This window comes from Protopterus annectens, chromosome 2.part1, assembly GCF_019279795.1.
Source record: "Protopterus annectens isolate FY-2018-M chromosome 2.part1, PAN1.0, whole genome shotgun sequence".
NCBI lineage: Eukaryota > Metazoa > Chordata > Ceratodontiformes > Protopteridae > Protopterus > Protopterus annectens.
This window is the reverse complement of record NC_056729.1, coordinates 1,090,285,296-1,090,299,745: the sequence shown is the minus strand read 5'-3', so window position 1 is coordinate 1,090,299,745 and position 14,450 is coordinate 1,090,285,296.

Below are 14,450 nucleotides of genomic sequence, written 5' to 3'. Positions count from 1 at the left end.
AATGTATCTATTTCTTCTTTGTTTGGTGGTATTTCAATTCCTTTTATGAGATGAATGAAACAAAATCCACGTCAGCAGAACCAGCAGCAAAGAGTCCAATATTAAGTGTTTTATTGAAATAGATAAAACAAAATCCACGTCAGCAGAACCAGCAGCAAAAAGTCCAATGTTAAGTGTTTTATTAACATCCACTTTTCGTTCAAAAAAACTGAACTTCTTCAGACAGACATCAAAAGGTAGCAAATGTAAAAAAACTCCTTAAATACACAATTAACAACACATGATACATTTGAATGGACCAACCAACTGGTTGAAACTCACTGACATCAATGTGTGGGAAAAAGCTGATCTCAAAACTTCTTAAAGTACTACTGCATACAACAGTCAAATCCATAGAAAATGTGTTTTAAAAACAAAACAAAGTGGAAATATGTATGAACATAATATTTAAAATGTTTAAAACCAAAAAACGTAGTATATAAAACCTTTTTAATGACAAAAGGTAAAAAGTAAAAAATAGTAAATGAAAAGTAATCATAATAACATTACCTCTGCATGTTTCTAAGTTTCAAAATGCAAGCTAAACTTACTCTGTCATTGAGACCTGGAAGTCTATAAGAACAGAGTTTCAGCTGCCAAATCACTTCTAGGCGCTCTAATAATAGTTGAAAAGGACCCCCCCTGATGTCAAAGGAAACCTGTCCTAACACCCTAAAAGTAAAACTATGCTGAGGGTGGTCATTAACATGTTTCGCCAAAGCATTTTCACACTTGTTTTTCCTAATACAGTATAAATGCTCATAGATTCTTTCATTAAAACCTCTGTCAGTCTTGCCCACATAAAATGCTGGGCAAGACTGGCAACAAATAAACAACCGATTGAGATTTACAGTTGAATCTACCAACAGTGGAGAAAGAAGACCCAGCAATTTTAAAGCTCAAACCAGTGGCAATATGCCTACACATGTTACAACTCTCACATTTGAAAGTGCCCTCTGTTCTAACACGAGTGTCCTTTTTTGTTTATAATATCCGTTTGAGGTTGTCACCCCTCCTATATATAAACCTAGGCAAAGTGCCAAACTTAGCTTGTAAGGCATCATCACACAAGAAAATACTCCAGTTCTTGACAACCACCTCCTTAATTAGGTGAATCTCAGCACTGTAATTGGTGATGAAAGAGATAGAAGTGTCAACTTTCTTGCTGTCTAAAAAGACTTCAGGCATAACTGGAGATGGATGTTCTAGTGAACAACTTGTGAACGAACTACTTTGTAAAATAGGTTTATAAACACCCCCATACCTTTTAGTCTGGACCTCAGTGACCAGTTCATGAATAAACTTGTCTGGGTAACCTCTATGTAGGAACAATCCCTTAATGAACTCACATTCTTCTAAAAAGGGTTCATCGTCGTTTACCATTCGAGCAGCGCGCACAAGTTGCCCCTTGACTACCCCTCTTTTCTAGAGCCCAGGATGGGCACTGGTGAAGTGTAACATGGTATTAGAGTAAGAACTCTTCCGAAATATTTTAGCCTTAAAGCTACCAGCAGAAATGTCTTTATATAAGTCTACATCCAGATAAGAAATTCTAGAATCAGACTCTACAAATGTGAACTTCAAAAAAGACGTTCTGGAGTTGAGAAAGTCCATGAAGGTTCTCACATCATTAATTGAACCTTCCGTCAGTATAAAGATGTCATCCAAAAATCTGGTGTAAAAATCAATTTTGAACTGACCGTTATAATTGCCAAGCACATATCTGTGTTCCCATTCGGCCATAACCATGTTGGCAAAACTGGCCCCTACTGGTGAGCCCATGGCTACACCAGTCTTCTGTAAATATATCTCTCCCCCAAATGTTACAAAGTTGTACCTCAAAATGACATCTAACAATTCCTGCACCAATCTGATTTCTACACTGCTAGCATTGTGATGCAATAAACGGTCAGTGACCCAGTCTATCCCTGTAGCATGAGGAATAGACGTATAGAGGTCTTTTACGTCTATTGTCAAAAATCTATGGCCTCTCTTGAATTCTAAAGCACCTATGGCTTTCAAAAAAGCCCAAGAATCTTTACAAATGTGTGTTTCCTTTTCAACATATTTTTTCAATATGTTGTCCACATACTGGCTATCGGGTAAGTGATAGAACCCTAGCGTTAACCAATAGCCTCATGGGGGGGTTGTACACATCTTTATGGATCTTGAGCAATCCGAAAACTGTTGGAATCTTAGGGAATGAAACAGTCAAATATTTCAACACATCTTGTTCTATAACATTTTCTAAAAACAAGTCATTCAAGAAAACATGGATGCACCTATACGCTGCATTCAATTCATTAATGCTAGATAGTGTATAAGCATCCTGCAATAACATGTGGATGAGGCAGTTTTCATAATGACAAGTGTCCATTAGTACTAAACCACCCCCCTTGTCCGGTTTAAGGATCCTGACAGGTAAACTTTTTAAAGTATCCAACAAGTCTACTTCGTCATCAGACAAGTTTTTGTTCGCAAATGTCCTAGAACAGTTAACCAAGTTTCTAATTTCAGTTTCACACAAGTGTTCAAATAAAAAAGTAAAGGATGGATAGGGGGGTTGAATGTACTTGGGACTCTCAAAGTTTTTTTGTCTAAAGCAGTGTTACCAAAAATTGACAATAAATTCAACCTACGTATAAACAACTTCAAATCAAGTAGTGTGTATGCTAGGTTAAAATGTCTCCATGGAACAAAGGTAAGACCTTTTGAAAATAAATCAGACATCTCCATAGTAATTGTAAAACTCGAATAGTTGTAAACAAAAAAGTCTCCAAAACTGTTACTGATAATGTCAGGATTTGTCCTTCTTGTTACTTCTGAAAAGGCTTCTTGCTGTTGTTCCTGTAATGGCTCCTCGTGTTGTAAAACCTCTGGTGGTTCTGTCCCCGGTTCGAGGAAAAAGACGGTGTAGGACGAGAAATCTCCTCATCCCTACCACCATCAGTTACAAAATTTTCTGTAGGAACAACATCCTCCACACCCTCTCCAGTGACTGGCCTACTGGAACTAGCTGTCTGCCTCATAACTCCATTAGTTAGGTTAATAGGAGCACCTAGACTGTCGCCAGCACTCTGAGAATGGGGGGGGGGGGGATATGCAGTTAGTTTGTTGTATGCATCTATGTCTCTTTTCAGTTTTTTCATTTTCATCTCCATGTTACGAGATATCTGTTGGTCTATAGTCGAGAAAATTTTTTTATACTCATAATTATACCTGTTGAAATCTACATGTGACCTGATATTAGTGTCCAAAATTTCAATTTCACCACTCAACTGGTCTATAAATTTCTGATAGAATTTAGCCATTAAATCCATTAACTCATGTCCATGTCTATCAAACAAACTGATCAGCTCACTGTGGAACTCTGAACCAGCTATCAGTCTAGTGGGGTACTGCCAAGAGTGCAAGCCCTTTGGCACAACCCCCACTTTTTTACATTCATTGAAATAGGAAATCTCTAACTGAAGCTTCTTTACCTTTAAAGATTTGTGGTCCAAGGTCTTCAAAAAGTCCACTAAAGGAGCATCTGGTGTCCCTGTGTCACTGGACGCAAACCCGTTCCTATTATTAGAGCGCCTAGAAGTGATTTGGCAGCTGAAACTCTGTTCTTATAGACTTCCAGGTCTCAATGACAGAGTAAGTTTAGCTTGCATTTTGAAACTTAGAAGCATGCAGAGGTAATGTTATTATGATTACTTTTCACTTACTATTTTTTACTTTTTACCTTTTGTCATTAAAAAGGTTTTATATACTACGTTTTTTGGTTTTAAACATTTTAAATATTATGTTCATACATATTTCCACTTTGTTTTGTTTTTAAAACACATTTTCTATGGATTTGACTGTTGTATGCAGTAGTAATTTAAGAAGTTTTGAGATCAGCTTTTTCCCACACATTGATGTCAGTGAGTTTCAACCAGTTGGTTGGTCCATTCAAATGTATCATGTGTTGTTAATTGTGTATTTAAGGAGTTTTTTTACATTTGCTACCTTTTGATGTCTGTCTGAAGAAGTTCAGTTTTTTTTTGAACGAAAAGTGGATGTTAATAAAACACTTAACATTGGACTTTTTGCTGCTGGGTCTGCTGACGTGGATTTTGTTTTATCTATTTCAGTTTGTTTTAATTTTTCTGTTGCTTCATTAAGTGTTTTATTAACATCCACTTTTCGTTCAAGAAAACTGAACTTCTTCAGACAAACATCAAAAGGTAACAAATGTGAAAAAAACTCCTTAAATACACAATTAACAACACATGGTACATTTGGACTAACCAATTGGTTAAAACTCGCTGACATCAATGTGTGTGAAAAAGCTGATCTCAAAGCTTCTTAAAGAGCTATTACATACAAAAGTCAGGTCTTTACAGATTGTGTTTTGAAATCAAACAACTAACCAAAATGAAATAAAAAATTATCGGTTAAAATGTGTCTAAACATAAAATGTTTAAAACCAAGAAAAACGAAACATAATAAATGGAATCAATGTAATAACTTGAATTAAAAAGTAAAACATAAAAAATAGTAAGGCATGAATGGAAAATAATAAATAATAAAATTACCTCTGCATACTTCTGAGTTTCAAAATGCAAGCTAAACTTACTCTGTCATTAAGACCTGGAGGTCTGTATGAACAGAGTTTCAGCTGCCAAATCACTTCTAGGTGCTCGAATAATAGTTGAAAAGGACCCCCCCTGATGTCAAAGGGAACCTGTCCTAACACCCTAAAAGTAAAACTGTGCTAAGGGTGGTCATTGACATGTTTCTCCAAAGCGTTTCCACACTTGTTTTTCCTAATACAATATAAATGCTCATAGATTCTTTCGTTAAAACCTCTGTCAGTCTTGCCCACATAAAACACTTGGATGGGCTAGTAGCAGTCAAGGGAAATGCTGACAATTTGGCGGAAGATGTTCTTGGAGTTGGTTTGGCTTCTGAGGCGACAGCTGACACCAGTGATGGGTCGAATGACCGTGAGGACAGTGGAAGTTCCACCTCAACTGTTTCAAGGGTTCCTGTACATCCTAGACCTACCGGTGAACGCCCCAGGACCAGTTCATCTCTGAGCCGTACTGGAGACTCACTGAAAGTTACATCTTGGTTGAATGAACAACTCCCAGTTTTTGAGAACAGGAACGGGTTTGTGTCTATTGACACAGGGACATCAGAAGCTCCTTTAGTGGACTTTTTGAAGACCTTGGACCACAAATCTTTAAAGGTAAAGAAGCTTCAGTTAGAGATTTCCTATTTTAATGAATGTAAAAAAGTGGGGGTTGTACCAAAGGGCTTGCGCTCCTGGCAGTACCCCACTGGACTAACAGCTGGTTCAGAGTTCCATAGTGAGCTGATTTGTTTGTTTGATAGACATGGACATGAGTTAATGGACTTAATGGCCAAATTTTATCAGAAATTTATAGACCAGTTGAGTGCTGAAATTGAAATTTTGGATACCAATATTAAGTCACATGTAGATTTTAACAGGTATAATTATGAGTACAATCGAATGTTTTCGACCATAGACCAACAGATATCTCGTAATATGGAGATGAAAATGAAAAAAACTGAAAAGAGACATAGATGCATATAATAAACAAACTGCATACCCCCCCCCCCCATTCTCAGAGTGTTGGCGACAGTCTAGGTGCTCCTGTTAACCTGACTCACGGGGTTATGAGGCAGACAGCTAGACCTAGTAGGCCGGCCACTGGAGAGGATTTGGAGGATGTTGTTCCTACAGAAAATTTTGTGACTGATGGTGGCAGGGATGAGGAGGTTTCTCGTTCTACACCATCTTTTTCCTCGAACCGGAGACAGAACCATCAGAGGTTTTACAACACGAGGAGTTATCACAGGAACAACAACAAGAAGCCTTTTCAGAAGTAATGAGAAGGACAAAACCTGACATTATTAGTAACAGTTTTGGAGATTTTTTTGTTTACAACTATTCGAGTTTTACAATCACTGTGGAGATGTCTGATTTATTTTCAAAAGGTCTCACTTTTGTTCCATGGAGACATTTTAATCTAGCACACACATTGCTTGATTTAAAGTTGTTTATACGTAAGTTGAATTTATCGTTAATTTTTGATAATACTGTTTTAGACAAAAAAACTTTGAGAGTCCCAAGTACATTTAACACCCCTATCCACCCTTTACTTTTTTTATTTGAAAATTTGTGTGAAACCGAAATTAGAAACTTAGTCAACTGTTGTAGGACACTTCCGAACAAAAACTTGACTGATGACGAAGTTGACTTGTTGGACACTTTAAAAAGTTTACCTGTCAGGATTCTTAAACCTGACAAGGGGGGTGGTTTAGTACTAATGGACACTTGTCATTATGAAAACTGTCTTACCCACATGTTATTGCAGGACGCTTACACACTGTCTAGCATTAACGAATTGAATGCAGCGTATAGGTGCATCCATGTGTTCTTGAATGATTTGTTTTTAGAAAATGTTATAGAACAAGATGTGTTGAAATATTTGACTGTTTCATTTCTCAAGATTCCGACAGTTTTCGGATTACCCAAGATCCATAAAGATGTGCACAACCCTCCCATGAGGCTATTGGTTAATGCTAGGGGTTCAATCACTTACCCGATAGCCAAATACGTGGATAATATACTGAAAAAATACGTTGAAAAGGAAACACACATCTGTAAAGACTCTTGGGCTTTCTTAAAAGCCATGGGTGCTTTAGAATTCAAGAGTGGTCATAGATTTGTGACAATAGATGTAAAAGACCTTTATACGTCTATCCCTCATGCTATAGGGATCGACTGGGTCACTGACCGTTTATTGTATCATAACGCTAGCAGTGTAAAAATCAGATTGGTGCAGGAATTGTTAGATGTCATCTTGAAGTTCAACTTTGTAACCTTTGGGGGAGAGATATATTTACAGAAGACTAGTGTAGCCATGGGCTCACCAGTAGGGGCCAGTTTTGCCAACATCGTAATGGCTGAATGGGAACACAGATATGTCTTTGGTAATCGTAACGGTCAGTTCAAAATCGATTTTTATACCAGATTTTTGGACGACATCTTTATACTGACAGAAGGTTCAACTAATGATGTGGGGACTTTCATGGACCATCTCAATTCCAGCACGTCTTTTTTGAATTTTACATTTGTAGAGTCTGATTCTAGAATTTCTTATCTGGATGTAGACTTATACAAAGACATTTCTGCTGGTATCTTTAAGGCCAAAATATTTCGTAAGAGTTCCTATTCTAACACCATGTTGCACTTTACCAGTGCCCACCCTGGGCACCAAAAAAGAGGGGTAGTCAAGGGGCAACTTGTGCACGCTGCTCGAATGGTAACAGACGATGAACCCTGATTAGAAGAATGTGAGTTTATTAAGGGATTGTTTCTACACAGAGGTTACCCAGACAAGTTTATTCATGACCTGGTTACTGAGGTCCAGACTAAAAGGTATGGGGGTGTTTATAAACCTATTTTACAAAGCAGTTTCTTCACAAGTTGTCCACTAGAACATTCACCTCCAGTTATGCCTGAAGTCTTTGTAGACAACAAGAAAGTAGACACTTCTATTTCTTTCATCACTAATTATAGTGCTGAGATTCACTTAATTAAGGAGGTGTTTAAGAACTGGAGTATTTTCTGTTGTGATGATGCCTTACAAGCCAGGTTTGGTACTTTGCCTAGTTTTATATACAGGAGGGGTGATAACCTCAAACGGATATTAGAAACAAAAAAGGACACTCGTGTCAGAGTAGAGGGCACTTTCAAATGTGAGAGTTGCAACATGTGCAGGCACATTGCCACTGGTTCGAGATTTAAGATTGCTGGGTCTTCTTTTTCCACTGTTGGTAGATTCAACTGTAAATCTCGATCGGTTGTTTATTTAGCTTGCTGCCAGTCTTGCCCAGTGTTTTATGTGGGCAAGACTGACAGAGGTTTTAACGAAAGGATCTATGAGCATTTATATTGTATTAGGAAAAACAAGTGTGAAAACGCTTTGGAGAAACATGTCAATGACCACCCTCAGCACAGTTTTACTTTTAGGGTGTTAGGACAGGTTCCCTTTGACATCAGGGGGTGTCCTTTTCAAATATTATTCGAGCGCCTAGAAGTGATTTGGCAGCTGAAACTCTGTTCATACAGACCTCCAGGTCTTAATGATAGAGTAAGTTTAGCTTACATTTTGAAACTCAGAAGTATGCAGAGGCAATTTTATTATTTATTATTTTCCATTCATGCCTTACTATTTTTTATGTTTTACTTTTTAATTCAAGTTATTAAATTGGTTCCATTTATTATGTTTCGTTTTTCTTGGTTTTAAACATTTTATGTTTAGACACATTTTAACCGATAATTTTTTATTTCATTTTGGTTAGTTGTTTGATTTCAAAACACAATCTGTAAAGACCTGACTTTTGTATGTAATAGCTCTTTAAGAAGCTTTGAGATCAGCTTTTTCCCACACATTGATGTCAGCGAGTTTTAACCAGTTGGTTGGTCCATTCAAATGTACCATGTGTTGTTAATTGTGTATTTAAGGAGTTTTTTTCACATTTGTTACCTTTTGATGTTTGTCTGAAGAAGTTCAGTTTTCTTGAACAAAAAGTGGATGTTAATAAAACACTTAATATTGGACTCTTTGCTGCTGGTTCTGCTGACGTGGATTTTGTTTAATTCATTTCAATTCCTTTTATCTTATTTCCCAGTTCTCTATAAAACCTTTTTGGGTCTTCAATAAATTGCTTATTTTGCACTTTTCCTTTATATTTATCTTCATATCTTCTAAGTTTTTCTGCCTGTGCTGAAATTTTTAGTTTGTTATTTGCAATAGTGCATGATAGATCCTGGTCTGTTCTAATATTGCAAATTGCTTTTATCACATCTATCTTTCTTAGTATTTTTGTTGATCTGTTCCCTCCTCTATAGTCTTCTAACAGTGACACTTGTTGTCTTAATTGCTTTATAATTTTCTCTATTCAATATTTCCATGATGGTATTTGATTTCTCTCCTTCCTTTCCCTCACTACCCTGTGTTCTTGTGATAGAACTTTATCGGTTATTAATTTAGCTGCACAGTAATATATCCTGTTTACTTCTGTTATATCACATGGATCTCTATGAATAGTCCTAATTACTGTAGTAATTTGTTTTATCAGACTTCTGACTTTTTAGGTTTTATTAACCTTCTGCAATCTATTTCTTTCATTGATCTTGATATATCTGTCTATGTCTATTAAATCAAGCAATTCTTCTCTTAGCTAATTTTCTTACAAACTGAGGGCACATCCCTTGTTTTCCAATTCTGTGGGCATTCTATAGAAGGTCCTTTAGCATCTTCCTGTGACACAGTCTCATCAATTTCATCCTGTGCTGTCTGTTGCTTTGTCATATGGGAACTCACTGGCCTATCACTCCTCAACATTGACTGCATCACAGTTTGCTGTTCCTTCCCTTGCTGTATAGCTTCAAGTGAACATTTATACTGGTTACCTGTGGAAGGCTCCAAATTATCTTCGTATGGCACCTGACCAATTTCTTCTTGTTCGACTGGTTTCCCCTTAATTTGGATGCCCATTACTCCATCTTGTTGTGGTGTTATCTGAATTAGATTTTCTACACTGAATCCTTCACTTTGCAGGCACTCCATAACCTCAGTTTCTATTTCTTTAACTTCTCCATTACTAGTCTCCTTTTCCACTTTGTCTTCTTATTTTTTGCATTGTAAAGTATTACATATCTGGATTCCTTTGTCTGTATTTCTCCAAATATCTTTGGTGCTGCTCTTTATGCATTGGTTAGTTTTACTTTCTACTTTGCATAAATATTACAACATATTAAATCTCTTTTTCTTTCCCATGTCCATATTTCTTCTTTAGATGGTTCCTGATCTTCCTGTTTCTCCCTGCTTTGGGGACTCACTCCATCCTGCTGTGATATAACCTGTGTTAGACCTTCTATATCAAATCCTTCCCTTCACAGACACTCCACAACTTCAACTTCTATTTCCTTAACTTCTACTTTACTAATCTTCTTTTCTACATTCCATCTTTGTGATATTATTTTTTATTTTTACATTTTCCATAGCTGGATGCCTTTGCCTGTATTTCTCTTCAAATATCTTTAGGGCTGCCTTATTTACATTGATTAATTTGGCTTTCTCCTTTGCATAAATATTGTACCATATCAAATCTCTCTTTCTTTCCCATGTCCATATTTCTTTTTTATACTATTCAAATATCTCTTGGTTTTGTTGTTTATATTTTTGCACTTCCTCAGATGCTTCTTTTTCCAAGCAGATCAAGATTTCTTGATCTCTATACTGTATCTCAGGACAGTTTTACTGTCTGTAAAGAATTTCACAGCATCTAAGTCCATGTCTATTTCATCTCTGATTAGCTCATACAATTGTATCACTAATACGGCTGCACCTAATTCTAAACGTGAGATTGTGTGCGCTGGTCTATGGCTTAACTTAGACTTTCCCATAACAAATCCAATATGACATACATTTACTGCATCAATTGTTTTCAAGTAGGCTACTGCACCTATAGCTGTGGTGGATGCATCTGAAAAAATATACAGTTCTTTTCTACAGGCTGCTGACAGTGAAACAGGCACATAACATCTGGGTATCTTTAAGTCTTTCAAAGTCTGTAAGGAGTCTTTCCACTGAACATACTCATGCAGTATCTCTTGTGGGAGCAATGCATCCCATTCACATTTCCCAGATGACAGTTCATGAACTAAGGCCTTACATTTTATAGTCACTGGTGCAACAAACCCAAGGGGTTTGTAAAGGCTGTTCACTGTAGATAAGATTCCGCTTCTGATGAAGGGTGTTTCCTCTGAAGAGACCTGAAAAACAAAACTGTCTGTTTCAAGATCCCAGCCTAATCAAAGACTTTTCTGAAGAGGAAAGGTGTCTGTACCCCGAGAAAGATCTTTAAGGTCCTTAGCTCTATCTTCTGCAGAAAAGGCTTCCATGATCTGTTTGCCATTGGAAATGGTCTTATGAAGTCACAAATTAGATTCTGCCAGCATCTGTTTTGTTTTGTTGAGAATGCCAATTGTTATCTCAGGAATGCTAGTTGATGCAAAGTCCATCATCTAAATAGTAATGTCTCAACACAAAGTATTTGGCATCTTGTCCATAATGAATGTTCAGCACTTTTTAGGGCAGTTTTACGCATACAGTATATAGCCACAGCAGGAGAGGGACTGTTGCCAAAGACATGCACTCTCATCCTATACTCCACTACTTCTTTGTCAATGTCATGATCTTTGTACCAGAGAAAACTTATGTAATCTTGGCAGTCCTCTCTCACTAGAAATCAGTAAAACAACTGCTGCACATCAGTTGTGAAGGCTATGGGCTTTTTTCTAAAGTGCACGAGGACCCCCAGTAGTGTATTGTTTAGATGAGGGCCACCTAACTGTACATTATTTAAAGAAATACCTTCCTACTCTGCACTGGAATCAAACACAACTCTTATTTGATCAGGTTTGTGTGGGTGATAAACACCAAACAATGGCAGATACCTGTGTTCTTTACCTTGTTCCAGTGGTCCTGCAATTTCAGCGTGATCATTATCCAACATTCTTCTGATGAATTCTATGAAATCTCCTTCTACCTCTGGCTTTCTTTGTAAGGTTCTACAAAGTGAGTTCAGGCATTTCATAGCTTGTTCTTTGTTACAAGGTAAATGACACCTGGGTGTGTGAAAAGATAGAGGGGCCACCCAGCTGTTATCATCCTGATAAGTCTCTCTATCCATGATCTGGAGAAAGGCTTGATCTTCTAGGGACAGGGCTTGTTTATCATCATCCTTTAATTTCTGGAACAGTGAAACCCCTAGGTTGTTGGTTTCTGTGTTGAAGCTGATATCTTCTTTGCTGTGTGAAGAAGAGTCCCAAAACTGTGTTACGTTATCAAAGCTTTATTTAACAATGAAATTGTGCTCACATGGACTGAAAAAAGATGTGCAGCCATTTGCTAATATGGACATCTTTAAAGAACTGATGCTGTTTGTCTGGAAGCAGATCCCAGGCAAACTTCTCCTACAATAACCCACCCCAAATCAAGTCTCTGAGCATAAGGGGCATTGACTGGTCCATTAATATCCTCATGAACTTTGTGTAATTCTAAAAATGTTTCTTCCAAGAAGCAGAAGGATAGAAGCACCAGAATTAGCAGCTGGAATGAGGTGAGCAATTGGGTGGAGGTGAGGATGATGCCACCTCTGGAGAAAGGATTCCTGATTTGTTATCAGGTATCATATCGCACCCCATCAGTGTAGGTAATGGGAATCTCTTTTCATTATCAAAAGATTCAATAACAAAGTCTGTGGTTCTTCTGCCTGCAGGTTCCATAATGCATGTGCATGTCTTTAGAGTAGATGGAGGTGCAGCTGTTTTAATGTTAAAGATATCAAAAAAGTCTGACCTTGCAAGTGATCTGTTGCTCTGCTCTTTGAGAACTGCATACATCTTCACTGCTTTGTCTCTTTTCCCAGTGGGTTACACAGTCACTAAGCAGATTTTAGAACATGACCATGTATTTTTACCTTGGCCACAGATTTCAGTGCACTTGGACCTTACTGAAGAAGGTGAGTCCTCTTGTTGCTCCCTGCCCTGATCTTTCCTGGCTTCTACAGTCTCTGCTGGTTGTAGAGGTGAATCAAGGTATAAGGCCGCTATGTTTTTCTCACTGCCACATTCTGAGCACTCAGCTGATATTTTGCAGTCTTTAGCTATATGCTTAGTAGATTCACAGCACTTGAAACAGATACCATTTTGTTTAAGAAAGGACATTCTCTCTTCAATAGGCTTATCTCTAAACATTTTGCACCTTTTTCAGAGGATGAGGCTTTCAGTGAATTGGGCATTGTCCATCAGGGCTTTCTATAGTGTTCACCTTGCTGCTGTCTTGACAGTTTTTGGCCTTTCAACATACCGTTGTTTTGTGTGTGAACAAAGAGGTCTTACCATGAGGTCTGAAAGTTTTTTCTGGTCTGGATGGCTGATTAGTGCTGCTGATAAAGGCAAAGCTGGGGCCACTCCTGATCTTTGCTTACTGCTGAACAAACAGAAAACACAAAAGGGGAAAAGCTATTCTATTTTCCTCTTTGTATTTAGCTCTGACAGATGTCCACTTTTGTTGCAAGGTGTATGGTAGTTTCTCCACTATTGGATTAGTGCCATGAGCAGTGACTAAATATGAAAGTCATGGCAAATAGCCTTCCTCTTTAGCACACTATTTCTAGAAGAAAATCACCCAGTTGTTGTAGTTATTATTATCTTTATTGCTCAACTTGGGGAAGACCCCAAGCTTTTATAGTAGAGCACCTTCACTTGTGTCAGGGGAGCCTTACCTTTCTTCCAGTCTCTGCCATGCCATATTGAGTCCTGCCAAAGGGTTAATTAAGTGTACTCTGCACATGGTTTTTGAATGCTCTGCTGACTCCTTACCCAGCCATTTTATCATTGTCCATCATTTCTGCAGCTGATAAATTTACATCTCAAGCTGCACTCAGAAAGGAGGACTTCCATGTCCAATAGTTTTCCGGACAGTCATCAAACTTGATGAAACCTGAATTAACCATTTATTTGCGGATAAGATACTTTGTGACATCTTGTATGTTTTCGTGTTCAGGCATGTAATCTTTAGGTTGTGGTAGCAGAAGTCCTTGATTTCTGTTTCTAGGAAGCTCGGGAGGCTGTTCCTTTGTTGGTCTGACACTGCTGACATCACAAGGCTGACCAGGCATACCCAGGACATCTGCAGGCTTTGGGCTGGATTCTGCTTGCACAATTTTAAGTGACTGTTGGCTTGCATGCATACTAGTAAGTTTCTGTATGTACTCACTTGTACATTCAGCAGAGCAGAGAGGTTTCTCTGGGACTTCTGGTTCTTCATGAGTTATCTCACTTACTGATGAATCTGCTTCTAGGTAGGTGGTAGCTTCTGCTGCTGCAGCAGCTGCACTCTGGCACTGAAGAATATGCAGGTTAGCTTCTCTACTTTTTCTCATTTTTTCAGCCTTCTGTCACATCATAATGACTTCTTTTTCAGCAAATGCCAGTTGCACATGTACCACCTTTACTTTGGCACATACTCTGATTGCTAGGGAATATGCAGAGGACATCTTTCTGGATCCTGATGATTTGAAGACATGTGACTGTGCATCATCTTGCTGGACACTAGGGCTGTTCTCTCTGCTGTGCTGTATTGCAGGTGGCATATCCTCAGATTTATACTTCTTCCCTGAGCTCAGACTCATGTTTGCAGTGCAGAGATTTCTTGTATTCAGGTTTGCAAGGATGGCCTTTTTATTGTTTCATTCTCACAGCACTGTGCAATGCCTAGTACAGCAAAATGGACAGCTTAACACTTTTAGAAAATCCAATAAGTGAAAGAACC